We start from the raw sequence: 7458 nt of genomic DNA, 5'->3' as shown, positions 1-7458 counted from the left end.
CGGCGACATCGACGGGCAAAAGCAAGTGCAGATGGGCAAGTAACCTCCTCTTCCTGGCTGGCAAATAGAGGAGGCTGGTATCCATAAACACATTGGAAAGGGGACATACCGATGGCAGAGCAGGTCAGAGAATTGTGTGCGTACTCCACCCATGTCAATTGCTGCGACCAGGAGTGGGGGTTGCGTGAAGTCATGCATCGCAGTGCCTTCTCGAGCTCCTGATTAGCCCGCTCTGACTGCCCATTGGATTGGGGATGGAATCCGGAAGTCAGACTGACTGTGGCTCCCAGCAGGTGACAGAACTCCTTCCAAAAAGCGGAGGAGAATTGTGGACCACGGTCAGAAACTACATCCTTTGGCAGTCCGTGGATCCGGAAGACGTGTTCCAGGACCACCTGGGCGGTCTCCTTGGCGGTTGGGAGCTTAGGGAGGGGAATGAAGTGTGCCATCTTGCTGAAACGGTCAACTATGGTGAGAATGACGGTCATGCCACTTGAAGGGGGCAGCCCCGTGACAAAGTCAAGGGCGATGTGAGACCAGGGACGTCTGGGCACAGGCAGGGGCTGCAGCAATCCGGCTGGGGGCTGGCAGGACGACTTGTGTTGGTTGCAGATGGGGCAGGCTTGGACGAATTCCCGTACATCCTTTCTCAGAGAGGGCCACCAGAACCTCTGGGCGAGCAGGTTGTAAGTGCGGGTGGAGCCAGGGTGACAAGCTAGGCGGGAGTCATGTCCCCACTGAACGACCTGGGACCTCAGGTCTTCGGGGACAAAAAGGCGGTCAGCTGGGCAAGTGCTGGGACCTGGCTGGTTACGGAGAGCCTCCAGCACCTGTTCCTCAACAGCCCAGGTCAGAGCTGCAACGATGCAGGGACTTGGCAGAATCGACACAGGGTCCTTGGAGGGGGTGTCATCCTTCTGGAATTGACGGGAGAGGGCGTCTGGCTTGGTGTTGCGTGATCCAGGCCGGTATGACAGAGTGAAATTAAACCTGGTGAAGAACAGGGCCCAGCGGGACTGCCTGGAGTTCAACCGTTTGGCCGTGCGGATGTACTCCAAGTTCTTATGATCGGTCCAAACGAGAAATGGAATGGTGGACCCCTCCAGCCAGTGACGCCACTCCTCCAAGGCAAGCTTCACAGCCAGCAGCTCACGGTTCCCTATGTCGTAATTGCACTCAGAGGGGGACAACCGACGTGAGAAAAAGGCACAGGGATGGAGCTTCCTATCCTCCGCAGCCCACTGAGAAATCACAGCACCAACTCCCACATCCGAGGCGTCCACCTCCACAATGAATTGCCGGTCCACATCAGGCATCTGGAGGATGGGAGCGGAGGTGAACCTCACCTTGAGGGTACTGAAGGCTTTGTCGGCTGCTGGGGTCCAGGTGAAGGGTTGCTTGGTGCTGGTTAGAGCAGTGAGAGGGGCAGCAACGGTACTGTAGTTCCGGATAAACTTTCTATAGAAGTTAGCAAACCCCAGAAACTGTTGCAGCTTCTTTCTGTTCTCCGGAACTGGCCATGAAGTGACTGCTGATACTTTGGCAGGATCCATTTGGATACTTCCCTCTGCCACTATGTACCCCAGGAAGGCCACTGTCTTGACGTGAAACTCACATTTCTCTGCCTTGGCGTAGAGGGAATTCTCCAGAAGACGATGAAGGACTTGCTGGACATGGCGGGTGTGTTCAGACAGGTTTCTGGAGTAGATTAAGATGTCATCCAGGTAAACGAAGACAAACTTGTTTAACATGTCCCGCAGTACATCATTCACTAGAGCCTGGAACACAGCAGGAGCATTGGTGAGGCCAAAAGGCATAACCAGATACTCGTAGTGGCCTGTTGGTGTATTGAATGCGGTTTTCCATTCATCTCCCTCCCGGATCCGCACTAGGTGGTAAGCGTTTCTGAGATCCAACTTGGTAAAAACAGTGGCTCCCTGGAGCAACTCAAAAGCAGAGGTGAGCAGAGGCAGAGGGTAACGGTTTTTCACTGTGATGTCGTTGAGTCCCCTGTAGTCGATGCAGGGGCGAAGAGATCCGTCCTTCTTCCCCACAAAGAAGAAGCCAGCACCAGCAGGAGATGAAGATGAACGGATTAATCCTGCGGACAGAGAGCCATTGATGTAGTCCTCCATGGACTTTCTTTCAGGAGCAGACAACGAATAAAGACGACCCTTTGGAGGGGCTGTTCCAGGGAGGAGGTCGATGGCACAGTCGTACGGTCGGTGAGGGGGCAGAGATGTGGCTCTTGCTTTGTTAAACACCTCTCTGAGACCATGGTAGCATTCTGGGACATTGGAGAGGTCAGGAGCGGAGTTAGTAGGTACTGGCCGAGGGGGTAGTGCGGCAGCAAGCAGGCAGGTTCGGTGGCAGTCCTCTCCCCACTCCCTGATCACCCCGGTCACCCAGTCGAGCTGAGGGTTGTGCCGGCGGAGCCATGGGTAACCCAGGATGAGGGGTTGGCCTGGAGAGGGGAGCAGGTGAAACTGGATAGTTTCTTGATGGTTTCCGGACAGACCCATCGAGACCGGGGCCGTGACATGAGTGACCGATCCGAGTAAGTGTCCGTCCAGTGCCCGGGCAGGAATAGGAGGTGTCAAACGGAGGTTCTCCAGTCCCAGTTGGCGTGCCAGCTTGATGTCCATTATGTTGGCTTCGGCGCCAGAATCCACCAGAGCAGCCAGGGTGTGAGTTGAGTCAGAGAGGCGGAGGTGAACTTGCAGCAGGGGTTTGCGGTCGGAGGACTGGATGGTCATTGAACTCAACCGGACTCCCCCTATGCCCGGTGAGCTTCGGCCCTTTAAAGGGCAGGTTACCACACGATGTCCATCACCTCCACAATAGAGGCAGAGGTTTGAGGTGAAGCGGCGCTGGCGCTCTGCAGGAGTGAGAGAGGCTCGCCCAACCTCCATAGGCTCAGACTGATCAAGCTGACCTGGGTGAGTGGCAGTAGATGACAGGAGCCCAGTCGGATCTCTCCGAATGCCGGTAGTAGGTGGACCTTGGCGCCCCCTCTCACGACGACGGGTCTGTATCCTTCTGTCGATCCTGACAGTCAGTGCGATGGCTTCATCAAGAGTGGAAGGCAGTTCATGGGAGACCAACTCGTCCTTGATATAGTCAGCCAAACTATGGAAGAACGCGTCCACCAACGATGGTGTGTTCCAAGAACTTCGTCTAGCCAGGGTTCGGAAGTCGATGGAATGGTCTGCGACTGTACGTCTGCCTTGTCGAATACTGAACAGTTCACGAGACGCCTCTGCGGTTGGTGAATCCAGGTCAAACACCTTCAGCATCTCCTCAGCAAACAGGTCGAAGGTTGCACATGCGGGGGTTTGACGTTCGAACTCTGCTGTTCCCCAGAGTCGAGCTCGGCCCGTCAGGTGAGTGATGGCATACCCAACTTTAGCCCCCTCCGTGGCGAAGGTCCTTGGCTGCAAGGAGAACTGAAGTCGGCAGCTAGTCAGGAATGGCCGGACCTGGGTTGAATCGCCGTTGAACCGCTCGGGGTTTCCAATCTTGGGTTCCGGAGCAGCGGCTGCAATGACCGGGGCAGGTAACTCGGGGGCAGGGCTGGTGGGCAGACTGGCTGGGGTAAGGTTGGTGAGGAGTTGAATGATCATGGCGAGTTGTTGTTGCTGCTGCTGGAACTGCTGCTCATGCTCATCGGTTTCCATGTCGGGGAAAGTGTGCGCTGAGTCCATAATGGTCAGATCGTACTGTCACGGTTCAGACAGACGACCAGAGGACCACAATTGCGTCACACCAGAAAGTTTATTAAAACTTAAGGGAAAAGGGAAGTAGGGAGTGAATGAAGGCTCCAGGGGTAACAGGGATCCCGTCCAATGTGCTGGGTCTGTGCCCCCCCCAGTGGCAGCGATGCGTCCTATGAAGCCGGTGGTGGGTGGTCCAGAAGTCCTGGGGGGGGGAGACACAGACACAACAGGGCGGAATGAAACAAGGCAGCAGTACAGTTCAAGGGAAATCCAAAATACGTAGTAGCAAGGCAGAAGGCTGGTCAGAGTTACCGGGATTGAAGAGTAGTCAGGAGTCGTTATGGCAGAAGCAGGTCTGGATCTCCTGGGGCAGAAGAGTATCCAAAAATCAGGCAGGTCCGGGGTCACAAAACCAGGGTGAGCCAGAAGCGCGAGCAAACAGGTTCCGGGTGTGAGCTTTGCAGACGATCTGACACCGGAGAGCTGAAAGACAGGGCCTTAAATACTGGGAGAGGTAGTGGGTAATGCAGCGCAGCTGGCAGAGTAATTAGAGCAGAGCAGAGCAGGGACAGGTGGAGCTAGTTAGGCTGAGTAGAGAGAGTGGTGAGCAGAGTGGAAGAAAATTAAGGTGGTAACCCGGTGGAGTGAGAGGCTCATGACAGCTACAGACTGACATTGTCAATTAGCTAATTGCTACTTTTATTTCAGTATTTCAGTGTGGAGTCAGTTTAGGGGACTATGTTTAATGAAACCATTAGAAGACTGTTGCTGATTGAGAGGAGATATGTAAAAACTATTTATAATACATTATGTATAATAAGTCTCAGTGATTCAATAGCCTAGTTAATCATTATATGACTTTTAACACACTATATTTTGCTCAGTCTTGCAGTAACCCAGAACTACCAGAGGCAGATGATCTCTCCTTTGGCTGCTGCTGACAACAACTGCATGTACACTGAACAAAAATAGAAATGCAACATGTAAAGTGTTGGTTCAAAACAGGCAGAATTGACAACTGGAGGGCTGCTGGGTTCACATCCTCAGAACATTCCCCTACCATTGGGCCCTTGAGAAAGGCCCTTAACCCCACAACATGCTCTCCATCCAGGGGTGCTGCACTGCAGCTTGAACCTGTGCTCGTCTCAACCGTAAGTGTGAGGTCTGCTGTTTGGGGGGGGGGGGGGTTGAGAACGGAGCATAAGACACATTTCTGTTGGTTGTTCACTGTAACTAATGGACAAAGTTGTATTGTATTCTAAAGATGTCAGCCAGGGTTGACGTGGGCCATCATTCAAAGAAAGAGATGCCTCCCTGGCCACCAACTATGTTTGCATATAATGACAATAAATTCTAAAACTATGTCCATTATTTCATTGTTTATTCAATTATATTCTTAGCTAAAAATATTACTATTTAATAATTTAGTAGTAGCCATAATTCATAAATGGCACCATGCAGGGTTTTTATGGAACTATTTTGGTTCAGTGAAGAAGAACCTCTAGGGTTCTGATCAAAGAACACTATAAAAGGGTTCTATATTCAACTTTTAGGGGTTCCATGTATGAAGCAAGCGATAGAACCCCTTTAACTATAAGGAACGTTTTTTTTTCCTCTGTTGCTAATTAGTTTTATGGTTTTCTGTAGGTTGTCTGTAGGTTGTAGTTGTGCCAAATTACACTGGTTTAGACTCTGCCAGAGCTCTCTTGATAACAGTCTGGAGATTAAAAGCTCTCTGATTTTCAGATTAAGGGAATTATCCTGACCACAAGCCAAAATCTGGGCTGAAATGCACAAATTATTAACCCTCTTAGTTCCCCTCAGCTTTATAATGAACTGTAAATGTATACACACACACATCACACACACACACACACACACATGCACACACCACAACAAATTACAACCCTAACCACCTACAGGCTAAGCATGATGTACAGTATGAACTACAGCTGAACCAGATATTGAATGAAGGCTATTATTCAAGCCTTCTTGTTATCATGGAGGTCCCTTCCCTCAGCCACCCACTCGCTTCTCTCCTGTCCCTCCTTGTCCTTCACTGGCCTCTCTGTCTGACCACTGTCCTGTCTGACCACTGTCCAGAGGATTGGACCATTATGGTCTGACTCTGTGTCATTTGGAGCGGGTTTCCACCGTTTCCCCGGGCCAAATGGCGAAAGGGTCGGATCTTCAAAGAGCTTCACAAAGTTAAACGGACCATTAGAATTTGGCGAATGCTAAGTGGGAGGTGCGCTGCTACAGTAGGGAGCTGTTTGGTCCACTAATGGGCCAGACTTTTGTTCCCCTGAAGTCATGCAACAACTCAACACAGGAGCCCCTCAGAAACGCTGCTGATTAGAGAAGCGGGACGGCATGGGAAAATTCAGAGCAAGGCAGGTTACCAAAAGGTCTCTATGGACAGGCCAACACTCAGAGACACATAGGCTACATGTGATGTACAGACATGCACGTACGCATGCATACACAGACAAACATTATGCTTATACAGAAACACATAAACATTGCAGGCAGGGCCATACGTACGATGCGCTTCCCCTCAGCTTTGCAATGACCTGTAATTGCATACACACATCAGGCAGATAGACAGACAGACAGACACACAGTAGGCGCATACAGAGACACAACATACAAACAATGCCAGTAGGGGCACACGAACAGTGCACGCATGTACGCAGGCTCACAGAAACAGATACACTTATACATTCATACAAACAGACACACTAACACACGACACACAAACACATGCTCACACCTGCTGACAGCCCTGAAGCCCTTAGGTGGAATGTCAGCCCTAAGGTTTGGACTCCAGGTCTCGTTTACTTACTAAACAACCATCTCACTTTCCCATTTGTATCCGATCCACACTAAATCAAAGCCTGTTCCCACCGGCGTCGTGCACCACAACCCCCCTAGAAACACAAGGAAACAAACAAGGAGCATTCACCCGTCAAACACTGCTTTCACCTACCTCAGTCAGGTGGAGGACGTGTGTGTCTCCTTGACAGCGTCAGTGCGTCAGGCTCTCTCTCACAATCTCTCGCTCGCTCTCTCCACCTGCTGCTTGTGTGCCGGTGAACTTCAGCCCCTTGTGTACAGCCACTCCCTCTGCCTCCTCCAACTCATTAACCAGGCCCTTGGTGCTGCGGTGGTGGTGGTGGTACCTGGAAGTGCCTGGAAGGAGATAAAGAGAGCCAGCACCTCGGAGCTGCCTGTATCCCTCGTTGAGTGGCTGCAACTGGGTGCTCCTCTCCTGGAGATGGACTCTCACCCCCATTCCGTGGCTCTGGGTGAATGGTTAGTTCAGCTCCATGGCTCTCCCTTTGTGAAAGTGCTCCGGAGTGTTGAAGGCCCTCAGAGGAGGGGGTAAGACCCAACCTCAACACTCACGCGTAGGAGACCCAGCTCCCCCTCGCCTCTCTCTCTAGTTCCCTCTCCTGTTCCCCACATCTCTAACACAATGGGCCGATCAGCTGGCAAGGCAAGGTTGCACAGGATTTTGAGCGCTTGGTAAGCTGCAGGTTGCTAATCTAAAGCAAGGCAGAACTTTTTGTGTTGTGTAGATTTGAAAGTCAGGTATTTTCCTGACATCAAGCTTTGCATAATAGGAAGACGAGATAGTAGATTTGTTGATAATATGAATTTGAATATTATTAAAATGTAGGGAAAAAAGGGAAGCGCTGCTAGGGTACACAATAGTAGATCTTTGTAGATGCTCTGTCGT

This window comes from Coregonus lavaretus (assembly GCF_964263955.1).
Source record: "Coregonus lavaretus genome assembly, chromosome: 16".
In the NCBI taxonomy this organism is placed as follows: Eukaryota; Metazoa; Chordata; class Actinopteri; order Salmoniformes; family Salmonidae; genus Coregonus; species Coregonus lavaretus.
This window is presented reverse-complemented; position numbering follows the sequence as displayed.